Here is a 26,331-nt window from a genome sequence, read left to right on the forward strand (position 1 = left end):
ATCTTTGTGTATACAAAATGACCCTATTATATTAGCATACCTCCCAACTTTGGGAATGGGGGGGACACCTATTAGCAAAGGTATGTAGGCATAGGACACACCTTAAAGGAGAATTGTAAAAAAAATGATTGGTTAAACCCACAAGTGCTTTTTTACCACTACTATTCCTTTATAAATGCAACAATTTGGATGAAAGGTTTAGCACCGCAAAATACTTTTTTTAATAGATAAGTAATGTATTTTTTTTATATAACTGTATTGATCAGACCAAAATGAGGGACAAATGAGAAGGAAAGAGGGACAAAAGAACTTTGTTCCAAATGAGGGACAGTCCCTCGTAATCAGAGACAGTTGGAAGGTATGTATTAGGTATCTGTGTTATAAATCCACAGTTTGAGATGTATCCCTACAGGGCTCTGGCCAATTCAAGTGGAACACAGCTCCAGGTATAAATAGGATGCCATTAAAACAGAAGAGAAAATTCTTTAGAGGATTCACTGCTCACTTTTTCAAGGCTTTCGGACTACATCACTGTTTCGTCCACATTTATGAAAAGCTCACAATGCAGAGCCAGCTTAGATAATTTAAGTCTACTGATCCAAAATGTGAGCAGAGCAAGTCACTAGGATGTGTATGTATACTTTGGGAACCATGTAATATTAATAACAAACTTGCTGAACTGCATTATTGGGAATCCTTATGTTATCTTGTTAGTTAGGTTGTGGATACAATTGCTTTTGGTATGAAATCTGCCCATGAGAAAAAAAAAAAAAAGGATTTTTGGCTTTTTGATTCCCATTCCCACTGAAGTTTTGATACACTCTGGAGGAAACATCATTGTTTGCTCCTACACGTTAGATGACTAAAACGTTTCTTTTCTTCCCACACTACTAAAACAGAAAGTCATTTTTTTTTTTTTTTTTTTTTTTTTTACAATAAAAGTTTATTGTATGAATAAAGAAAATGACAAAGTTAGTAATGCTTTTACATTTTTTACATAAAAAGGTAAAAATAAATGTCTAAACAAAGATAAACATAACAAACACTGAACATTGAGTATAAAATACTGCTTATTTTCAATCATTTTAGGAGTATCAAACATACTTATGGTTAAGATTGATGATAAATGAGTTCTAAATATGTTAATCATTAATAAAATTCTGAGTACGGTGGATAAAGGATTTGGGCTAGAAAGTATTTTTTTGGGTTTTATAGCATTTTGTAGGGGGAAAGGAGTAATAGGAGGGGATATTATAAGATGATTTTTACTTCTTAGTTCAATCAGAAAGTTATTTAAAGTACATCAAACCTATTTACTAAAATTTCATGAGCTTTAATGCGCTAATGTAATCTCAAAAACTATTTTAAATTGTTTTAAGTATGCGGCTTTCATTTAAAGCAGTACCTGATTAACCTGGTCACCCTGTTACGCGCACCCATGATGAAGACTCTGAGTGCTACGCTGCCAAACATTGGGATGGATTTACTAAAGGCAAATATACAGTGCACTGCAAATGCTTTTGCTCCAAATCTTAGTAAATGAGGTAAAACTTCACTTTGCAAAGAAAACTCAAAAACATGCAAGAAAACTAAAAAAACAGCATTTTTTTTTTGTACATGATTGGATGATAGAAACCAGTAGAGCTTCCCCCCATCCCTCCCCCCCCCCCCAGCTTCCTTGCAGATCTAGAGCAAATGCACTTGCAGTGCACAGCAGGGTCATCTTACCGCATGGGCAGTTGCCTGGGGGCCCCATTTGCCCATCGGGCCCCACCTGCTCAGTGACCCAGCCCCAGCCAAGCATTAGTCCCGACAGTCGTGTCCCGCCTGAGGGGTGACACCCAGGGCAGCAGCCAGACTTCCTCTGCCGCTCACTAACACAGGAGAGCGGAGCAGGAGGCACTGAGGCAGAACGTGAAAGAGAGAAACAGCAGCGCTTAATAGAAAGCGGGAGCTGCTGGAGTTAACTTTCTAGCAACCAACCACCTACTGTTAACTTAGAGAATTTGGTAAAAAATGGCGCACAGCGGGGGAAGAAATGTCAAAAACCTCACAAGCTCCACTGATGGCAAGTAGAAGGGGCTTGTGGCGAGCTGAAAGGAGAACAAAGGCACCTCTCTAGGTGCAGTATATTGAGATTTATTAGGAGTTGACCAATAGAAAGGTACTCACAAGAATGTATGTAAAAAAAGCATAATGAGCATCATGGTGTGCAGGCAATAGCTCCCAGGTGTCCTAATTCAGGATGGCTCGAGTGGTCTCTAGGCATTGGGTTGTAGCCGATGGAGGAACGGAACTTCCCGATCACAGGGACACACCCCTACCGTCCTGACGTCACTTCCGGGATACGTAATGGCACCGGCGATGCGTTATCGGAGCATGCGCTCCTTCTTCAGGCCATTAATGCACCATTTTGGATAAGGGCTTAAATAGGCAGAGAGGCAGGGCCAACTAAGTCCTAAAGTTCGCCATATCTGCCTACTCGGCAGAACGGCTGCAACATACTTGTATAATACAAATAATACAATTAACTGAACATCTCACTTACAGTATACATTGTGCAACTAATTCAAGCAGTGGTTAGTCATTATTATTTATCATTATTATTTTTATCATTATTATTTGTACTTACTAATTTCCATTTGATTTGTGATCACCATCTATATTCATATTATTTATTTCATTATGATCTTAGTCATTTTTTTAACCACTGCTTGAATTAGTTGCACAATGTATACTGTAAGTGAGATGTTCAGTTAATTGTATTATTTGTATTATACAAGTATGTTGCAGCCGTTCTGCCGAGCCATCCTGAATTAGGACACCGGGAGCAATTTGCCTGCACACTATGATGCTCATTATGCTTTTTTTTACATACATTCTTGTGAGTACCTTTCTATTGGTCAACTCCTAATAAATCTCGATATACTCTGCACTTAGAGTGGCGCATGTGTTCTCCTTTCAGCTTGTTAACTTAGAGAGTTAACACAGGCACCTTGGGCTGTCTGTTCAGGGCTGTAGTTTCGTTCTGCTTTAGTGCCTCCTGCTCCCTGTTTCACTCTCCTGTGTCTACCGCTCTGAATGCAGTATGCCCAAATAAGGTAAGAAGGGGTAGAGCTGGGAGGAGCTGTGTAATGTAAAGAGGTCCATGGGTAGGTGGGTGGGGGGCTACTTATTGTAAAGGGGTCCATGGGGGGCTGTGTAAAGTAAAGGGATCCATGGGGGGCTGTGTAATGTAAAGGGGTCCATGGGGGAGATTTGTAATGTAAAGGGATTCATGGGGGGTCTGTGTAATGTAAAGGGGCCCATGGGGGGACTGTGTAATGTAAAGGGGTCCATGGGGGGACTGTGCAATGTAAAGAGGTCCATGGGGGGCTGTGCAATGTAAAGGGGTCCATGGGGGGGCTGTGTAATGTAAAGGGGTCATTGGGGGGCTGTGTAATTTTAAAGGGGACTATGGGGGGATATGTAATGTAAAGGGGTCCATAGAGGGGCTGTGTAATGTAAAGGGGTCCATGGGGAGTTTTGTAATGTAAAGGGGTCCATGGGAGAGGCTGTGTAATGTAAAAGGTCCATGGAGGGCTGTGTAATGTAAAGGGGTCCACGGGGGACTGTGTAATGTAAAGGGGTCCATGGGGGGAGAATGTGTAATGTAAAGGGTTCCAGAGGTGTGGGGTTGGGAGCTGTGTAATGTAAAGGCATCCATGGGGGGCTGTGTAACGTAAATGGGGTCCATGGGGGCTGTGTAATGTAAAGGGGTCTATGGGGGCTGTGTAACATAAAGGGGTCCATGGGGGGCTGTGTAATGTAAAGGGTTCTATGGAGGGGCTGTGTAATGTAAAGGGGACTTTGGGGGGCTATGTAATGTAAAAGGGTCTATGGGGGGCTATGTAATGTAAAGGGGTCCATGGGGGCTATGTAATGTAAAGGGGTCCATGGGAGACTGTGTAATTTAAAGGCATCCAACGGGGGGGGGGACTGTGTAATATAAAGGGGTCCATGGGGGGCTGTGTAATGTAAAGGGGTCCATGGGGGGGTGTGTATTGTAAAGGGGTCCATGGGAGGCTGTGTAATATAAAGGGATCCAACGGGGGGACTGTGTAATGTAAAGGGGTCCATGGGACAGGCTGTGTAATGTAAAGGGGGCCAGATGTGTGGGGTGGGGAACTGTGTAATGTAAAGTGGTCCATGGGGGGCTGTGTAATGTAAAGGGGTCCATGGAGGGGTGTAATGTAAAGGGGTCCATGGGAGGCTGTGTAATTTAAAGGGATCCAACAGGGGACTGTGTAATGTAAATGGGGTCCATGGGACAGGCTGTGTAATTTAAAGGGGTCCAGATGTGTGGGGTGGGGAGCTGTGTAATGTAAAGGGGTCCATGGGGGGCTGTGCAATGTAAAGGGGTCCATGGGGGACTGTGCAATGTAAAGGGTCCATGGGGGCTGTGTAATGTAAAGGGGTCCAGAGGTGTGCGGTGGGGAGCTGTGTAATGTAAAGGGCTCCATGGGGGGAGGGGGCTGTGTAATGTAAAGGAGCCCATGGGGGGCTGTGTAATGTAAAGGGGTCCAGAGGTGTGGGTATGGGAGCTGTGTAATGTAAAGGGCTCCATGGGGGGGGAAGCTGTGTAATGTAAAGGGCTCCATGGGGGGAAGGGGGCTGTGTAATGTAAAGGGGTTCATAGGGGGGCTGTGTAATGTAAAGGGGTCCAGAGGTGTGGGTATGGGAGCTGTGTAATGTGAAGGGCTCCATGGGGTGGGAAGCTGTGTAATGTAAAGGGCTCCATGGGGGGAGGGGGGCTGTGTAATGTAAAGGGGTCCATGGGGGAGCTGTGTAATGTAAAGGGTTCCATGGAGGGGGGGTGTCTAATAAATAATTAGATTTGCAGCAATGGGGCAGCAGCATTTGAATGCGCTTTCATTAATGTGTATAGAGACAATTGAGTACTGTCCGTGATACTTTTTTTATTTGCACTAACATACAATTTTTCAGGACAAGCTTTCGGGGTATGTCCCCTTCATCAAGATCCAAGCAGTACTGATTCACAAAAGCATTAATGTGTATAAAAATGACATCCTGAAGACCACTGACTTTAAGCCAATAATAAAATAATTCTCTACAAAGAAGTATCGCAAATTTAATAAATAATTCATAGTGCTTTCCTACTGTGCCATTTCAGTCTGTAATTTCTTGTTTTTCCATTTCTTGTTTTTCAAGCTCTTGTTATATTGTCTTAACGTTGTGTTAATGTTTAAACACTGATTTTGTTGGAGGTTCCAATAAATATCGCCTTATGGATAATTTGCATTTTTATTCTTGTGGATGATTGTGTAGGCAGAGACCCAGTGCACTGCATTGCCCGGTGACCTATAATGCTCTTAGGATGGCACTGATGCACAGTATATTTACCTTTAGTATATCAACCCCCTTTTTTTATTGTGCCAGTCCAGAGAAATGCAGCTAATGCTGAAGCGCATGCATGTAGGCAAGAAGTGGTTGAAAGGCTTTAGTGGATCCGCACATAGATGCACAAGAAAATGAAAGAAAGGTGACGGTGTTGTACAGATAGGGTATAGATGCTTTGCTTTGTGATCAGGACATTTTCAGCTCAGCCTACAGAGTTTGACAGGGGGCTCCGTCCATCACACTAGTACGTTAAAGGGAGCGCACTGCAAAAGGGAGTCAAATGCTTACGGTTGTGGTGTGGATTTTAACTAACACATTTGCTACCTCACCGTATTGGGTCTTTAGCCATCAGGCCACATGCAGTGGCACGAAAAAGTATGTAAACCCCCTGGAAAACATATGTGAACCCTTTGGAAATGACTGGTTTGCACTTTGCAGTAATTACGGTAGTCACAAAATGTGATCTGATAATCATCTAAGGCACAACAATAGACAAACACAAAGTGTTTAAGCTGATAACACACAAACAATTCTAATTTCTCATGTCTATTTTGAACACACCCATTATCTACTTCCCCTCCAGTGATGTACCCGTACGTCGCTGTAGTTTCAGTGGGTATACCGGGATGCAGCTACAGGCATCACCCAGGTATTGTTTTTTAGAGCTGGCAGTTGGCTTTCTTATAATAGCAATCATAGCGGCTAATTAGCCACTCAATTGCTATAACAAGCAGTGGGAGGGGACATCCATGGCTTGCTTTGGCTCTCCCGTCCCATCGGGAGACCTGAGGGATCAGCCAGCACATCTGCCAGCTGGACAGACAGCGGAACTAAGCTTGTTGTCACAAGGATGTTTACTTTTCGTGTAACAGCAATACAAGTGATCCAAAAAAAAAAAAAAAAATTAAATCAACAGTGTAAAAATAAAAAAAAAACTCAAATAAATGAATAATGGAAAAAAAAAAAATTAAAGTGCCCCCGTCCTCCTGTGCAAAGGCAAATGTGCGCCTTGGTCCCTCACGCTTGCAAATAGCAATCATCCCACACATATGAGGTATCATCGCAAACAACAGATTATGAGCAGTTATTCTAGCACCAGACCTCCTCTGTAAATCTAAAGGGGTAAGCTGTAAAGGCTTTTAAAATGTCACCTATGGGTAGTAAAATATACGTTGTTTGTCGCCGTTACACAGGCATGCACAATTTTAAAGCTTGATATTTGTGGTATCGATTTATTCGGTTTAACATCTTCTTTTATATTTTACAAAAAAATAGGGTTATGTAATGCATTTTTTTTTTCATTGAAATTCAAAAAAGTGTATTTTTCCCAATAAATTGCATTTGAAAAACCACCTATTTGAAAAAATACCCTGTGACATACAAAATTTGCAAAACCCACCACTTTATGCTCTAGGACCTTTGCTTTAAGAAAAAGTTTAATGTTTAGGGATTCTAAGTAATTTTCTAGCAAAAAATAGTGATTGTTACATGTGAACAAAAAGTGCCAGAAAAGGCCCAGACTGGAGGGGGATAAACATTCACAGTGCTGGAGGAACAAGGAAGTGAAACTTTGGAGCTAATAGCTAATCGTACAACAAATGACTTCAAGCAAGTGCTTTCCATAGCTCTGGGTCAGAGCTGTACAATGTTCAGAGGGAATTTTTGACCATTCCTCTTTACAATATTGCTTCAGCTCAGACAGTATGGAGAATGTCTGGTGTGAACAGCTCTCTCTTGAGGTCATTCCATAGCATCTCTATGAGGTTAAGGTCTAGGTTCTGACTGGGCCTCTCCAAACGGCGCAATTTGTTTTTCAGAAGCCAGTCTGTGGTGGATTTACTTGGACGCTTAGGGTTTTTGTCCTGCTGCATCACACAATTTCTACTAAGCTTCAGGTGGAAGACATCCACCCTGACATCCTGTAGGATATTTTGGTAAACTTAGGAGGCAGCAAAACAAGCCCAAATCATGATGCTTCCTCCACCATACTTCCTAAATAGGAGGAAAACAGGATTCCTGTGTTCATCACTGACAGAACAGAGGTCTGCCGTGTTTACATTGGTAGACCGCCGTTCTGTCTCCATGGGGAGCGATCGCTGGTGCCCAGCGGACATCACGGCCGTGGAACCTGCTGTTTGGCTCCCCTTCTAGCAAACCGTTTTGTGCACCTGGCAGCACGCGTGCGCCCACTCTAACTGCTACACTAAGCTATCTGCCGGTACGTTGTTTTGCGTAACAGAGCCGACCTGCCGTTGTAAAACTATGGCAGCTGGTCATAAAGTGGTTAAGCACACTGTTTTTGTCTATTGTTGTGCTGGGCATCAGATCTCATTTTTATGGCAAATTACTGCAGAAAACTAGGTGATTCTAAGGGGTTCACATACTTTTTGCCCCTGTATTTTTGAGCCCAGCATCCTGTACCCTGTACTTATTATGGGGAACCCAGGAGGCCCAGTTCCCTCATTATCTGATTGGCTATCACAGTATTAAGTCACTGTATTTGCCTTTGTATTTTTTTCTTCTCTTGAATGGAGAAAAATATATTTTGTAACTTTTTCTCCTTGCTAGAGGAAAATAGTGTAAACAAAGTAGTGTGTGTAATGCCCCTTTAACACGGAGCGGACCATATTTATTTTTTTTTTCACGGACACAAATGTCATCCGGTCCGTATGTCCGCATATCATCCCATCCGTTTACGGATGATATGTGGACATAATGCATGTCTATGGGATTGCGGATGTCAGCGGATGACTGCCGGCCACTCGCAGTCTCCCACAGGAGAGGGAGAAAGGCAGATGGCTGATGTAAACACAGCCGTCTGTCATTCTCCCTGAAGTAATAAATATGCAGGGTGGGTCAAACTGTACCCACTCTGCATGCATGGGGCAGAGGCATGACATAAACAGTTTTTGAAAAAACAGTCAGATTAAGTCACTGATTAAACAAAATAAACATGATTGGTCCTTTAAGGGAGTTATATAATTGGTCAGTTTAAAATGTTGTATCCATTGGTTAAAAATTGATGTTAATTACTGTAATTGGTTATAACTGAAACCTTGGCATTAAAAAATTGTGTATAAAAAAGAGGAATGTTACAGTAGTGCAACAGTCAGCGGGAGAGAAGCAGAAATATATTAGCAGCCAAGGGAGCATTTTTTCCAAGTTCACCTGAGCTGCCGCTCTTGAGAAAAAGATGCTCCCTGGAAACCTGTGAAGTGACGGGGGAGTTCTTCTTAAAACACCTGGAAAAAGGATGTGTACCAGCGCAATGGGAACATTCGTGCCTAAACTTGCAATTGTTAGGCCATTTGCACATACCCTCATTGAACCCAAAACATTCACCTTTTTTGCACCATGACAGAGGCAATGCAATCCTGCTATGTAGGATCGTATGTCTCTGTGATTACTTCATTAGCCACGCCCCCTAACAGTTAGAATCACGCCCCTAGGGACACACTTAACCCATTGATCACCAATAAAGTTAACACCTTCCCTACCAGTGTCCTTATTACAGTAACAGTGCATATTTTTAGCACTGATTACTGTAGTAATGTCACTGGTACCCCCAAAAGTGTCAAAAATGTCAGTCAGGGGTCCGGTCTGTCTGCCACAATGTCGTAGTCCCGCAAAAAAAAAATCACAGATCGCCGCCATTACTAGTTAAAAAAAAAAAACAATAAAAATGACAAAAATCTTTCCCATAGTTAGTAAACGCAATAACTTTTGTGAAAACCTTTGCTTATTGCGATTTTTTTTACCAAAAATATGTAGCAGAAAACAAATTGGCCTAAAATGTTAAAAAATTTGGATTTTTACATTTTTTTTTGAAGAATTTCATATAAAAAATGTGAAAAATTATTGGTATTTTTTCAAAATTGTCCCTCTTCTTTTGTTTATAGCGCAAAAAATAAAAATCGCACAGGTGATCAAATACCACCAAAACAAAGCTCTGTTTGTGGGAAAAAAAGGACGTCAATTTCATTTGGGTACAGCGACGCACGACCGCGCAAAAAGTCACACAGTGCCGAATCGCAAAATAGGGCCTGGTCTTTGAGCAGCCAAATCCTCCGGGGCTTAAGTGGTTAAATTAGTATCAGTATCACAATGTTTTCGGTAAGATAAAACAGGCAAATTGTGCACTATTGTTTCCAGGCCCTACTATGGGTACACACATTAAATAAATATTATACACATATGGGCCATCACTGCTATCACTGCGATCACTGCGATCACTGAGTACAGTTTTACTAACACATGTCAAAGTTGCCAAAACTGTGTTCTGTCATGGAGGGGTAAATGCAAAATCCCTTTGAGGAGGTGCTGTCGGCCAGTGCTATTCCGCCCTTCGAAAAATGTTTCACCGCAGAACGCTTTTCAGAAGGAGCTAGGCACTCCGCCAGTGTGAAAGAGCTCTAATACTGTAGGGGATGTCAACATACATTTGGCCATATGGTGCAGGTGTGATGGTCAGATGTCTTCAAACTTTTGCCCATATGACATATTAACATTTGTTAAAAGGAAAGAATCTTCATGATGAACAATCACATTTTTTTCTCTTCATGCTTATGTTGGACACAGAAATAAATAAATACAGAAATAGCTCTAGTGACATATAACAATGATTTCCCATATTATGTTAATGGTTGATAATCACCACCAGCAGTTAAGAGCTATAGACTTGCAAATTCTAAAAGGAATAATTACCTTTAATTGTGTCTGAAATTGGAGCTCTGGAATTGATGCTTAGAAAGCATTTTACTATAGTTGTTGCCTATTAGGATCAGGCTAAACTCAAGCATTGATTCATGTAAATGTACAAACTGCTGGGGGTGATGTCACCTGCCTGCATTTGTCTCTTATCTTTGACATTGGTAACTTGGTAACAGCGTTTTCTTTTAACACTTCAGAATTTTAATTTTCATACAGAACTTACATGAAAGCAAAAATAAATTTTATCTTCTTAGATATAGAAAAATATATATCATCCTCTAGAAGTTAATTGCATGTCTAAAATATTAATGGCATCTTCGTAAAAAGGTAAATGCATCAAGGCTGTACATTACTATAATTATATAAAACCGTGCCTGGTAATCTAGCTAATAGATGTATCAATACATATATGCAAGGAAATAATTACTGTACTGTATATAAATATAAAATAAGGTCACTGCTTCTCTGACACAGGAAAACGTTAACTCATTAATATGGATTTACTAGATTGAAAAATGACACATGTCCATCAAATTCAGCTCCCCACAAACTCTTGTAGTTTTGGTCCAGGGGAAGGTAAAACAATATCTTCTGAACTGTGTCATTTTTGACACCCTGGGGTTGATTCACTAAATGCAAATAGGCTGTTTAACTTGTAAAGAATTTTCACTTTGCAAGGGAATTTTCCCTTAGCTTAGTGAATAAGGTGAAACTCCGACTACCACCATCCAATCTTGTGAAGGAAAAAAAATAAAGCTTTTTCCTTGCAGATGATCGAATATCCTTTGCAATGAGAATTTTCACTACATTCATTCAGCTAAGGGAACATCACCTTGCAAAGTGAAAATTCCCTTGCAAAGTGAACAGACAATATCCTTTCTGCCTAACCTAGGCTACAACTACTGCCACATCTCTGATTGAGTGGTACATTTATATAGCAGTGATTGTGACATTTACCAAAGATCCACTGCAGTTGTATCTTTATGGTGCGCACATTTTTATTTACAGGGATTTCTTTTTACAGGGATCAGCTAAGGGAACATTACTTCCCTTGCGAAGTGAGAATTTCCTTGCAAAGTGAACAGACTATTTGCCTTTAATAAATTACCCCAATATCCTTTCTGCTTAACCTAGGCTACAACTACTGCCACATCTCTGATTGAGCAGTATATTTATATAGCAGTGAATGTGACATTTACCAAAGATCCACTGAAGTTGCATCTTTATGGTGCGTGCATTTTTATTTACAGGGATTTATTAACCTGCCCCCTAAGAATCAAATAAAAAGTGTTAACATAAAGGTATTTTGCAGCATATTAGACAACTAACCCGAGTAAATATATGTGGGTCTGATAGAAGTGTTCTCTATATACAGTGGGTACGGAAAGTATTCAGACCCCCTTAAATTTTTCACTCTTTGTTATATTGCAGCCATTTGCTAAAATCATTTAAGTTCATTCTTCTTCCTCATGAATGTACACATAGCACCCCATACTGACAGAAAAACACAGAATTGTTGACATTGTTGCAGATTTATTAAAAAAGAAAAACTGAAATATCACATGGTCCTAAGTATTCAGACCCTTTGCTGTGACACTCATATATTTAACTCAGGTGCTTTCCATTTCTTCTGATCATCCTTGAGATGGTTCTACACCTTCATTTGAGTCCAGCTGTGTTTGATTATACTGATTGGACTTGATTAGGAAAGCCACACACCTGTCTATATAAGACCTTCCAGATCACAATGCATGTCAGAGCAAATGAGAATCATGAGGTCAAAGGAACTGCCTGAAGAGCTCAGAGACAGAATTGTGGCAAGGCACAGATCTGGCCAAGGTTACAAAAAGATTTCTGCTGCACTTAAGGTTCCTAAGAGCACAGTGGCCTCCATAATCCTCAAATGGAAGACGTTTGGGACGACCAGAACCCTTCCTAGAGCTGGCCGTCCGGCCAAACTGAGCTATCGGGGGAGAAGAGCCTTGGTGAGAGAGGTAAAGAAGAACCCAAAGATCACTGTGGCTGAGCTCCAGAGATGCAGTCAGGAGATGGGAGAAAGTTGTAGAAAGTCAACCATCACTACAGCCCTCCACCAGTCGGGGCTTTATGGCAGAGTGGCCCGACGGAAGCCTCTCCTCAGTGTAAGACACATGAAAGCCCGCATGGAGTTTGCTAAAAAACACATGAAGGACTCCAAGATGGTGAGAAATAAGATTCTCTGGTCTGATGAGACCAAAATAGAACTTTTTGGCCTTAATTCTAAGCGGTATGTGTGGAGAAAACCAGGCACTGCTCATCACCTGTCCAATACAGTCCCAACAGTGAAGCATGGTGGTGGCAGCATCATGCTGTGGGGGTGTTTTTCAGCTGCAGGGACAGGACGACTGGTTGCAATCGAGGGAAAGATGAATGCGGCCAAGTACAGGGATATCCTGGACAAAAACCTTCTCCAGAGTGCTCTGGACCTCAGACTGGGCCGAAGGTTTGCCTTCCAACAAGACAATGACCCTAAGCACACAGCTAAAATAACAAAGGAGTGGCTTCACAACAACTCCGTGACTGTTCTTGAATGGCCCAGCCAGAGCCCTGACTTGAACCCAATTGAGCATCTCTGGAGAGACCTAAAAATGGCTGTCCACCAACGTTTACCATCCAACCTGACAGAACTGGAGAGGATCTGCAAGGAGGAATGGCAGAGGATCCCCAAATCCAGGTGTGAAAGACTTGTTGCATCTTTCCCAAAAAGACTCCTGGCTGTATTAGATCAAAAGGGGGCTTCTACTAAATACCGAGCAAAGGGTCTGAATACTTAGGACCATGTGATATTTCAGTTTTTCTTTTTTATAACAAATCTGCAACAATGTCAACAATTCTGTGTTTTTCTGTCAGTATGGGGTGCTATGTGTACATTCATGAGGAAGAAGAATGAACTTAAATGATTTTAGCAAATGGCTGCAATATAACAAAGAGTGAAAAATTTAAGGGGGTCTGAATACTTTCCGTACCCACTGTATGCGTATATACTGTTACTTCTGCTTTTTCATTGTCATTTTATTTTAGGAGCTAATGTACACTTTTCTGTTAACTGTAGGAAACAAAGTCTGAACCTTTGATGACACTCACCACCTGATGAAAACCAACCACCTACATTCCTGTTTGATCAAAGAATAGACATTTGTGGTCAGATCCAGTTTGAACCAACAACTGATGGCGAACTGCTGCTAGTTCCCTTTTTGTGTCAGTCACGCCCATTTACCAATTAACTTACCATAAGAAGATATGGGCACTGATTGGATTGATTTTACAATCACACCTAGATTACAACCTAGAACACGCCTATGCCTTGTACATATTCATTACTATAGATTACAGATGTAAATAACTGCGCTGGAGCAATAATAGTAGGAGCTGCAGCTTTAGTGGGAAACACTAGAGGCAAATATATGTTGGAAAGCTGCGCTAACAAATGATATAGCAAATATAAGAACAATGGGAATTTGAATACAGTCCAAGTTCATAAAAGAGTATCCAGGTCAAGTGTAATAGTTCAAGGAAGCCTCCAACAGACTCCGAGTAAAAGAAAGTCCACCACCAGAGAGCACTCGGTCAACCGCTGTGAAGCATGCATAAGGGGTATGCGCTTACCAGAAGGATACAGGTTTTAGGCATGGGTATACACCAAATATCCTCAAAGCCAGCTCCAGCGTAAGTCACCTCTCCCACCGAATGCAATCAGGGATAAAAACAGCACCAGCTATCTCGTCCTCATCAAAGCCAAGCAAACATATGCAAGAGAAGAGTGGGGCCACAATAGTGTAGATGGTATATACAATTTAATAGAAAAACAAATGGAATAACACTCACAATAAATCAAAGGATAAAAAGCGTTGAGCAGAATCACAGCCGCCGCCGCCCGACTTCCGGCCGCACAGTGGTGACGTCAGCACGTCTTCCCTACGATCGTTTCGTCAAAACTGACGTCTTCCAGGGGATGCGGGCAGCGCGCTGAGTCACCACTATTAGTACCGTCAGAGGCATACGCCCCTACCGGAAGTCGGGGAAGCAGGCAGCGCCATATTAGAACATGGAAAGGCATTTGCGGAGAGAGCATTCAAACAGCGGCTTCAGCTCCTGATCACATATGAAGCCGCCATAGCTGTCTCTAATATTAATGAAGCTCAATCACCATTCCTGGAAACTGATAAATATAAAACAACTAACAAACATAAACACAAAAAATAGCATTAAAATCCAGCCGGAGTTGCCACCGCAGGGATCTGCTCTTGGATTGGATCTAAATTAATGAACTCAACCCGATATGGATAAAAACGGTGCAATGGCCACTAATATTAGCCAAATAACGGAATAGGCTATATAAAGGGTAAATGGGTAATAGATCGCCCAATCCAAGCTAAAACTGGCCCAATCAGAAAGCAATAAGAATATATACTAAGCCCACCATATGTTATAAGATCGCAGCGGGTATAAGTATTAAAAATAATTGTAATATAAAAATATTATAAAAATATGAAAAAGAATATATAAAAACATGTAAAGAAAAAGGATTGAAATTTAGCCACAGAGCCTCAACGGGTGCAACTCCCACCAGGAACAGGATAAATCCAGTCAATAAAAAAAGTTCAGAACATTCAAAATGAGAAAAAAATGAGAAAAAAAAAAATATACAACAAGAACAAGTCAAGAGTTATCAATAAAAGCATTAATGTCTGTGTCTACATTTAAACCAAAAGGAGTAAAGCATTTGTTCCTGTAGATCCAGGACATTTCTAACTTGGAGAGACCCCTAACAAAGGGCTCTCCTCTCCAGTGAGGGACAAATTTGTCGATCCCCATGAAAATGGTACCCTGGGGATCCTTGTTGTGCTTTAGTCGGTAGTGCTTGGATACAGAATGCTTAGTAAACCCTTTACGGATATTGGCTAAATGTTCATTACATCTAATGTATAGGGGTCTTTTAGTCCTCCCTATATACTGCAAGCCACAAGGGCATTGCAACAGATAAACCACCCCTGTCGTGGAGCAAGAGATAAATGGCTTAATCTCGAAGGTGATACCTGTACTCGTAGACAGAAATTCCTTGATGTTCCTCTTTTTATTTTTATTAACTGAACAAGTCTGGCAATGGTTGCACCTGTAATAGCCAGTAAGCTGGCTAAAAAAGGTCGGCTTAGGTCCAGGGGGATTCAAAACATTGGGAGCCAACTTGTCCCTTAGAGTAGGGGCCCCTCTGAAAATAACCCTGGGTTGCTCTGGTAGCACATCGGACAAAAGGCGATCACTTTTAAGAATATGCCAATGTCTCCGAATGATGTTTTTTATGTTCTTGTGCTGTGTTGAAAAGGTAGTAACAAAGGGAGCACTAAAGGAGGTGCTCGTGGTCTTTGAACGGGCTACTGTGGAAAGCATATCAGATCGGTCCATCCTTCTAACTTCCTCAAATGTGTTCCTGAGGAAAGTACTATCATAACCCTTATCCATGAATCTACTAGTGAGGATTTTGGCCTGATTCTCAAAATCAATCATATTAGTACAGTTCCTCTTAATTCTCATATATTGTCCCTTCGGAACAGCACGCAACCAAGGAGCATGGTGGCAGCTGTCCGTGGGAATATATGAGTTGCGATCAGTAATTTTAAAGTAAGTGTTGGTGACAAACTTGTCACCCGCACTCAGGATCGTTAAATCAAGGAAATTGATGGATTCTTGACTGGCCTCAAAACTCAAATTTATGCCTCTATCATTCTGGTTAAGTTCCACCATGAAGAGATCGAGATCTGCTTTGGACCCATTCCAAAGGAGGAGGACGTCATCAATGTACCTGGCCCAGAGCATAATCTGGGGCCTCTCACAACCAAAGATGACGTCCTCCTCCCACTGGGCCATAAATAAATTCGCCAGGGAGGGGGCATACTTAGCCCCCATTGCCACTCCTCTATCCTGGCGAAAATATTGGCCCTCAAACCAGAAATAGTTAGATCTGGTCGCGAACTGTAGGAGTTCCATAATGAATTGGACTTGACGCCCAGGAATCCCCGAGTCGCGAACCAATGAATCATTCACAGCTCTAAGGCCCAGGTCATGGGGGATGACGGAGTATAGAGATGCTACATCTGCCGTCACCAGCCATAGACCTTCAACTGGAGCAAGAGAGGCCAATAAATTGATGACATGCCGCGTGTCCTTGATGTATGCGGGAGTCAGCTGTACCAAAGGCTGAAGGTACGAGTCAATATACTTACCCACCCGGGACGTCACAGAGTCAATGCCACTTACAATGGGACGCCCCGGGGGGGAAGTGAGACTCTTGTGCACCTTCGGCAAATAATAGATTATCGGTGTCCTAGGACGCTTAGGTATCAAAAAAGCTTTCTCTTTCTTGTTGATGATGTTAAGAGAAAAGCCTCTAGCGACTATCCCCTCCAGTTCTTTCTTGTATCGGGACATTGGGTCCCGAGGGAGAGGGGTATAAGTGTCTGCGTCACCAAGAATCCGATACATCTCAGCGAGATAATCGGACCTATCAAGCACCACTATACCTCCCCCCTTATCGGCAGGTCTAATGACTAGGTCCTTGTTTTGACACAAGGAGTCCAGGCCCTTAACAGAGTCCTGACTCATCCGATTTTTCCGCACATGGATGTCATTCAGATCTCGAATAACAACATCTCTGAAAACCCTCAACGGCGCAGCCAGGGTGCCCGGTGGGTTAAACAGAGATGCGTTCGAGAGACCTGAATGCTGAAAGCGAGCAGAAGCACTGCCACTAGCAGTAATAGGATTGCTCAACAGATATTTCTGTATATTGATTTTTCTCACAAACTTGTGTATATCCATGTATGTTTGAAATTTGTTTAAACATTTCGGTGGAGCAAATTTAAGGCCTTTGTCCAGTATATTTTTTTCTGATTCAGAAAGGACCTGGTGGCTAAGATTGAAAATTCCTGCCCCTCCTAGGTTCTTTTTCTGTCTCTTAGATTGTAGCCGCCTCCCCCCTCTGACTCCTCTGGGTTTTCTAACGGCCGTTTTAGCCCCTGTTTGGCCGGCGGAAAAACCCAACCAGGGTAGTCGGATTGTGAGGTCCCGGCTTGAGGTGACACCTCTGTGATTGCTGAGCTTCTCGAATCAGAGGGACCCTGAGAAGGGAGGGGACCAGAATTAGATTGATTCCCCAGAAGGTTATCCCTTGGGTGCTGATTATCCCTCAAAGGAAAAAATTGATTGCTAGTGGGGATATCGTATTGATAATCAGACCTAGGTCCACTTGACGTGCCCGGTCCAGTACGCCCAAAGCCATTGTCAGGGCCATAATGCCCAAAGCCATTGCCAGGGCCATGGTTCCGGTCCTCACCATATTGGGGACCAGATCTCCATTGCGGAGCTCTGCCACCCCTCTGTCCATTCCATTGGTTCGGGCCATCCCTCCACTGATTAGGACCGTCTCTCCAATGTGAACTGCTACTAGATTGAGGGGGACGGAAGGGGGAACCAACCTCCCTGGGGTCAGGGGACCAGTTCCGGTACTGCTGATCGTACTGGTTATATCCCTGCTTTTTCCCACGGGAATTCCCCCTACCTCTTCCCCTCCCTCGACCTCTATGAGGAGATTTATAAGGCTGTTGTTGGTTTCTGTATGGTTGCACATACGCGTCACCTTTATAATAGGCCTTTGGTTGATCTATTTTGGCAATTGTTGCTTGGGCCATAATCTGTTCTGGGGGTTCCATAACCACTTCATTTGTGGCTAGAGAAATCAATTTTTTTTGCCACTCAAAAACAGCACCTGCCTTATAATCTCCAAGGTCCCTATTATACTTTTTACGCTTCTTAATTTTTTGTTCCCTTTCTTCCTTTTCCAGGATTTTTAATAAGTTACTAGAGCAAGCTAAATAATCATTGCTCTCCTTAAAGGGAGTCAGTTTCTCCTTTACACCCTTTATTTCAGTGTCTAATCTCGACAGTTTAGCTGTCTTACGTTTTATTAAGAATCTGAGGAAATCAAGCCCAGCCTCATTAAAGTATCTATGCCACTGCTCAAGTTCATCTTCCCCTGTTTGGGGGGAAACCTCCCACCGAAGGCTACGTGGTACCATGGAGTTTTTGATATAAACTTCCAAAAAGGCTAGGTCCCATTGGGTATGTACCTCTGTGATCAACAGATTCTTAAGTTTGACAAATAAGCCATTAAGATCATTATCCTTTTCTGAAAAGGCTTCAAAGACACCCTCAGTATTAACAGTTCTAGATTCTCTATACTCAAAAATATCCATAGCTCTATGCAGCAGTTAGCGTTCCAAAAAAAAGTTGCAGATGTAAATAACTGCGCTGGAGCAATAATAGTAGGAGCTGCAGCTTTAGTGGGAAACACTAGAGGCAAATATATGTTGGAAAGCTGCGCTAACAAATGATATAGCAAATATAAGAACAATGGGAATTTGAATACAGTCCAAGTTCATAAAAGAGTATCCAGGTCAAGTGTAATAGTTCAAGGAAGCCTCCAACAGACTCCGAGTAAAAGAAAGTCCACCACCAGAGAGCACTCGGTCAACCGCTGTGAAGCATGCATAAGGGGTATGCGCTTACCAGAAGGATACAGGTTTTAGGCATGGGTATACACCAAATATCCTCAAAGCCAGCTCCAGCGTAAGTCACCTCTCCCACCGAATGCAATCAGGGATAAAAACAGCACCAGCTATCTCGTCCTCATCAAAGCCAAGCAAACATATGCAAGAGAAGAGTGGGGCCACAATAGTGTAGATGGTATATACAATTTAATAGAAAAACAAATGGAATAACACTCACAATAAATCAAAGGATAAAAAGCGTTGAGCAGAATCACAGCCGCCGCCGCCCGACTTCCGGCCGCACAGTGGTGACGTCAGCACGTCTTCCCTACGATCGTTTCGTCAAAACTGACGTCTTCCAGGGGATGCGGGCAGCGCGCTGAGTCACCACTATTAGTACCGTCAGAGGCATACGCCCCTACCGGAAGTCGGGGAAGCAGGCAGCGCCATATTAGAACATGGAAAGGCATTTGCGGAGAGAGCATTCAAACAGCGGCTTCAGCTCCTGATCACATATGAAGCCGCCATAGCTGTCTCTAATATTAATGAAGCTCAATCACCATTCCTGGAAACTGATAAATATAAAACAACTAACAAACATAAACACAAAAAATAGCATTAAAATCCAGCCGGAGTTGCCACCGCAGGGATCTGCTCTTGGATTGGATCTAAATTAATGAACTCAACCCGATATGGATAAAAACGGTGCAATGGCCACTAATATTAGCCAAATAACGGAATAGGCTATATAAAGGGTAAATGGGTAATAGATCGCCCAATCCAAGCTAAAACTGGCCCAATCAGAAAGCAATAAGAATATATACTAAGCCCACCATATGTTATAAGATCGCAGCGGGTATAAGTATTAAAAATAATTGTAATATAAAAATATTATAAAAATATGAAAAAGAATATATAAAAACATGTAAAGAAAAAGGATTGAAATTTAGCCACAGAGCCTCAACGGGTGCAACTCCCACCAGGAACAGGATAAATCCAGTCAATAAAAAAAGTTCAGAACATTCAAAATGAGAAAAAAATGAGAAAAAAAAAATATACAACAAGAACAAGTCAAGAGTTATCAATAAAAGCATTAATGTCTGTGTCTACATTTAAACCAAAAGGAGTAAAGCATTTGTTCCTGTAGATCCAGGACATTTCTAACTTGGAGAGACCCCTAACAAAGGGCTCTCCTCTCCAGTGAGGGACAAATTTGTCGATCCCCATGAAAATGGTACCCTGGGGATCCTTGTTGTGCTTTAGTCGGTAGTGCTTGGATACAGAATGCTTAGTAAACCCTTTACGGATATTGGCTAAATGTTCATTACATCTAATGTATAGGGGTCTTTTAGTCCTCCCTATATACTGCAAGCCACAAGGGCATTGCAACAGATAAACCACCCCTGTCGTGGAGCAAGAGATAAATGGCTTAATCTCGAAGGTGATACCTGTACTCGTAGACAGAAATTCCTTGATGTTCCTCTTTTTATTTTTATTAACTGAACAAGTCTGGCAATGGTTGCACCTGTAATAGCCAGTAAGCTGGCTAAAAAAGGTCGGCTTAGGTCCAGGGGGATTCAAAACATTGGGAGCCAACTTGTCCCTTAGAGTAGGGGCCCCTCTGAAAATAACCCTGGGTTGCTCTGGTAGCACATCGGACAAAAGGCGATCACTTTTAAGAATATGCCAATGTCTCCGAATGATGTTTTTTATGTTCTTGTGCTGTGTTGAAAAGGTAGTAACAAAGGGAGCACTAAAGGAGTTAGAAGGATGGACCGATCTGATATGCTTTCCACAGTAGCCCGTTCAAAGACCACGAGCACCTCCTTTAGTGCTCCCTTTGTTACTACCTTTTCAACACAGCACAAGAACATAAAAAACATCATTCGGAGACATTGGCATATTCTTAAAAGTGATCGCCTTTTGTCCGATGTGCTACCAGAGCAACCCAGGGTTATTTTCAGAGGGGCCCCTACTCTAAGGGACAAGTTGGCTCCCAATGTTTTGAATCCCCCTGGACCTAAGCCGACCTTTTTTAGCCAGCTTACTGGCTATTACAGGTGCAACCATTGCCAGACTTGTTCAGTTAATAAAAATAAAAAGAGGAACATCAAGGAATTTCTGTCTACGAGTACAGGTATCACCTTCGAGATTAAGCCATTTATCTCTTGCTCCACGACAGGGGTGGTTTATCTGTTGCAATGCCCTTGTGGCTTGCAGTATATAGGGAGGACTAAAAGACCCCTATACATTAGATGTAATGAACATTTAGCCAATATCCGTAAAGGGTTTACTAAGCATTCTGTATCCAAGCACTACCGACTAAAGCACAACAAGGATCCCCAGGGTACCATTTTCATGGGGATCGACAAATTTGTCCCTCACTGGAGAGGAGAGCCCTTTGTTAGGGGTCTCTCCAAGTTAGAAATGTCCTGGATCTACAGGAACAAATGCTTTACTCCTTTTGGTTTAAATGTAGACACAGACATTAATGCTTTTATTGATAACTCTTGACTTGTTCTTGTTGTATATTTTTTTTTTTCTCATTTTTTTCTCATTTTGAATGTTCTGAACTTTTTTTATTGACTGGATTTATCCTGTTCCTGGTGGGAGTTGCACCCGTTGAGGCTCTGTGGCTAAATTTCAATCCTTTTTCTTTACATGTTTTTATATATTCTTTTTCATATTTTTATAATATTTTTATATTACAATTATTTTTAATACTTATACCCGCTGCGATCTTATAACATATGGTGGGCTTAGTATATATTCTTATTGCTTTCTGATTGGGCCAGTTTTAGCTTGGATTGGGCGATCTATTACCCATTTACCCTTTATATAGCCTATTCCGTTATTTGGCTAATATTAGTGGCCATTGCACCGTTTTTATCCATATCGGGTTGAGTTCATTAATTTAGATCCAATCCAAGAGCAGATCCCTGCGGTGGCAACTCCGGCTGGATTTTAATGCTATTTTTTGTGTTTATGTTTGTTAGTTGTTTTATATTTATCAGTTTCCAGGAATGGTGATTGAGCTTCATTAATATTAGAGACAGCTATGGCGGCTTCATATGTGATCAGGAGCTGAAGCCGCTGTTTGAATGCTCTCTCCGCAAATGCCTTTCCATGTTCTAATATGGCGCTGCCTGCTTCCCCGACTTCCGGTAGGGGCGTATGCCTCTGACGGTACTAATAGTGGTGACTCAGCGCGCTGCCCGCATCCCCTGGAAGACGTCAGTTTTGACGAAACGATCGTAGGGAAGACGTGCTGACGTCACCACTGTGCGGCCGGAAGTCGGGCGGCGGCGGCTGTGATTCTGCTCAACGCTTTTTATCCTTTGATTTATTGTGAGTGTTATTCCATTTGTTTTTCTATTAAATTGTATATACCATCTACACTATTGTGGCCCCACTCTTCTCTTGCATATGTTTGCTTGGCTTTGATGAGGACGAGATAGCTGGTGCTGTTTTTATCCCTGATTGCATTCGGTGGGAGAGGTGACTTACGCTGGAGCTGGCTTTGAGGATATTTGGTGTATACCCATGCCTAAAACCTGTATCCTTCTGGTAAGCGCATACCCCTTATGCATGCTTCACAGCGGTTGACCGAGTGCTCTCTGGTGGTGGACTTTCTTTTACTCGGAGTCTGTTGGAGGCTTCCTTGAACTATTACACTTGACCTGGATACTCTTTTATGAACTTGGACTGTATTCAAATTCCCATTGTTCTTATATTTGCTATATCATTTGTTAGCGCAGCTTTCCAACATATATTTGCCTCTAGTGTTTCCCACTAAAGCTGCAGCTCCTACTATTATTGCTCCAGCGCAGTTATTTACATCTGCAACTTTTTTTTGGAACGCTAACTGCTGCATAGAGCTATGGATATTTTTGAGTATAGAGAATCTAGAACTGTTAATACTGAGGGTGTCTTTGAAGCCTTTTCAGAAAAGGATAATGATCTTAATGGCTTATTTGTCAAACTTAAGAATCTGTTGATCACAGAGGTACATACCCAATGGGACCTAGCCTTTTTGGAAGTTTATATCAAAAACTCCATGGTACCACGTAGCCTTCGGTGGGAGGTTTCCCCCCAAACAGGGGAAGATGAACTTGAGCAGTGGCATAGATACTTTAATGAGGCTGGGCTTGATTTCCTCAGATTCTTAATAAAACGTAAGACAGCTAAACTGTCGAGATTAGACACTGAAATAAAGGGTGTAAAGGAGAAACTGACTCCCTTTAAGGAGAGCAATGATTATTTAGCTTGCTCTAGTAACTTATTAAAAATCCTGGAAAAGGAAGAAAGGGAACAAAAAATTAAGAAGCGTAAAAAGTATAATAGGGACCTTGGAGATTATAAGGCAGGTGCTGTTTTTGAGTGGCAAAAAAAATTGATTTCTCTAGCCACAAATGAAGTGGTTATGGAACCCCCAGAACAGATTATGGCCCAAGCAACAATTGCCAAAATAGATCAACCAAAGGCCTATTATAAAGGTGACGCGTATGTGCAACCATACAGAAACCAACAACAGCCTTATAAATCTCCTCATAGAGGTCGAGGGAGGGGAAGAGGTAGGGGGAATTCCCGTGGGAAAAAGCAGGGATATAACCAGTACGATCAGCAGTACCGGAACTGGTCCCCTGACCCCAGGGAGGTTGGTTCCCCCTTCCGTCCCCCTCAATCTAGTAGCAGTTCACATTGGAGAGACGGTCCTAATCAGTGGAGGGATGGCCCGAACCAATGGAATGGACAGAGGGGTGGCAGAGCTCCGCAATGGAGATCTGGTCCCCAATATGGTGAGGACCGGAACCATGGCCCTGGCAATGGCTTTGGGCATTATGGCCCTGACAATGGCTTTGGGCGTACTGGACCGGGCACGTCAAGTGGACCTAGGTCTGATTATCAATACGATATCCCCACTAGCAATCAATTTTTTCCTTTGAGGGATAATCAGCACCCAAGGGATAACCTTCTGGGGAATCAATCTAATTCTGGTCCCCTCCCTTCTCAGGGTCCCTCTGATTCGAGAAGCTCAGCAATCACAGAGGTGTCACCTCAAGCCGGGACCTCACAATCCGACTACCCTGGTTGGGTTTTTCCGCCGGCCAAACAGGGGCTAAAACGGCCGTTAGAAAACCCAGAGGAGTCAGAGGGGGGAGGCGGCTACAATCTAAGAGACAGAAAAAGAACCTAGGAGGGGCAGGAATTTTCAATCTTAGCCACCAGGTCCTTTCTGAATCAGAAAAAAATATACTGGACAAAGGCCTTAAATTTGCTCCACCGAAATGTTTAAACAAATTTCAAACATACATGGATATACACAAGTTTGTGAGAAAAATCAATATACAGAAATATCTGTTGAGCAATCCTATTACTGCTAGTGGCAGTGCTTCTGCTCGCTTTCAGCATTCAGGTCTCTCGAACGCATCTCTGTTTAACCCACCGGGCACCCTGGCTGCGCCGTTGAGGGTTTTCAGAGATGTTGTTATTCGAGATCTGAATGACATCCATGTGCGGAAAAATCGGATGAGTCAGGACTCTGTTAAGGGCCTGGACTCCTTGTGTCAAAACAAGGACCTAGTCATTAGACCTGCCGATAAGGGGGGAGGTATAGTGGTGCTTGATAGGTCCGATTATCTCGCTGAGATGTATCGGATTCTTGGTGACGCAGACACTTATACCCCTCTCCCTCGGGACCCAATGTCCCGATACAAGAAAGAACTGGAGGGGATAGTCGCTAGAGGCTTTTCTCTTAACATCATCAACAAGAAAGAGAAAGCTTTTTTGATACCTAAGCGTCCTAGGACACCGATAATCTATTATTTGCCGAAGGTGCACAAGAGTCTCACTTCCCCCCCGGGGCGTCCCATTGTAAGTGGCATTGACTCTGTGACGTCCCGGGTGGGTAAGTATATTGACTCGTACCTTCAGCCTTTGGTACAGCTGACTCCCGCATACATCAAGGACACGCGGCATGTCATCAATTTATTGGCCTCTCTTGCTCCAGTTGAAGGTCTATGGCTGGTGACGGCAGATGTAGCATCTCTATACTCCGTCATCCCCCATGACCTGGGCCTTAGAGCTGTGAATGATTCATTGGTTCGCGACTCGGGGATTCCTGGGCGTCAAGTCCAATTCATTATGGAACTCCTACAGTTCGCGACCAGATCTAACTATTTCTGGTTTGAGGGCCAATATTTTCGCCAGGATAGAGGAGTGGCAATGGGGGCTAAGTATGCCCCCTCCCTGGCGAATTTATTTATGGCCCAGTGGGAGGAGGACGTCATCTTTGGTTGTGAGAGGCCCCAGATTATGCTCTGGGCCAGGTACATTGATGACGTCCTCCTCCTTTGGAATGGGTCCAAAGCAGATCTCGATCTCTTCATGGTGGAACTTAACCAGAATGATAGAGGCATAAATTTGAGTTTTGAGGCCAGTCAAGAATCCATCAATTTCCTTGATTTAACGATCCTGAGTGCGGGTGACAAGTTTGTCACCAACACTTACTTTAAAATTACTGATCGCAACTCATATATTCCCACGGACAGCTGCCACCATGCTCCTTGGTTGCGTGCTGTTCCGAAGGGACAATATATGAGAATTAAGAGGAACTGTACTAATATGATTGATTTTGAGAATCAGGCCAAAATCCTCACTAGTAGATTCATGGATAAGGGTTATGATAGTACTTTCCTCAGGAACACATTTGAGGAAGTTAGAAGGATGGACCGATCTGATATGCTTTCCACAGTAGCCCGTTCAAAGACCACGAGCACCTCCTTTAGTGCTCCCTTTGTTACTACCTTTTCAACACAGCACAAGAACATAAAAAACATCATTCGGAGACATTGGCATATTCTTAAAAGTGATCGCCTTTTGTCCGATGTGCTACCAGAGCAACCCAGGGTTATTTTCAGAGGGGCCCCTACTCTAAGGGACAAGTTGGCTCCCAATGTTTTGAATCCCCCTGGACCTAAGCCGACCTTTTTTAGCCAGCTTACTGGCTATTACAGGTGCAACCATTGCCAGACTTGTTCAGTTAATAAAAATAAAAAGAGGAACATCAAGGAATTTCTGTCTACGAGTACAGGTATCACCTTCGAGATTAAGCCATTTATCTCTTGCTCCACGACAGGGGTGGTTTATCTGTTGCAATGCCCTTGTGGCTTGCAGTATATAGGGAGGACTAAAAGACCCCTATACATTAGATGTAATGAACATTTAGCCAATATCCGTAAAGGGTTTACTAAGCATTCTGTATCCAAGCACTACCGACTAAAGCACAACAAGGATCCCCAGGGTACCATTTTCATGGGGATCGACAAATTTGTCCCTCACTGGAGAGGAGAGCCCTTTGTTAGGGGTCTCTCCAAGTTAGAAATGTCCTGGATCTACAGGAACAAATGCTTTACTCCTTTTGGTTTAAATGTAGACACAGACATTAATGCTTTTATTGATAACTCTTGACTTGTTCTTGTTGTATATTTTTTTTTTTTTTTTTTTTTTTTTTTTCTCATTTTTTTCTCATTTTGAATGTTCTGAACTTTTTTTATTGACTGGATTTATCCTGTTCCTGGTGGGAGTTGCACCCGTTGAGGCTCTGTGGCTAAATTTCAATCCTTTTTCTTTACATGTT

This window comes from Pelophylax lessonae (assembly GCF_965119305.1).
Source record: "Pelophylax lessonae genome assembly, chromosome: 4".
NCBI classification, from domain to species: domain Eukaryota; kingdom Metazoa; phylum Chordata; class Amphibia; order Anura; family Ranidae; genus Pelophylax; species Pelophylax lessonae.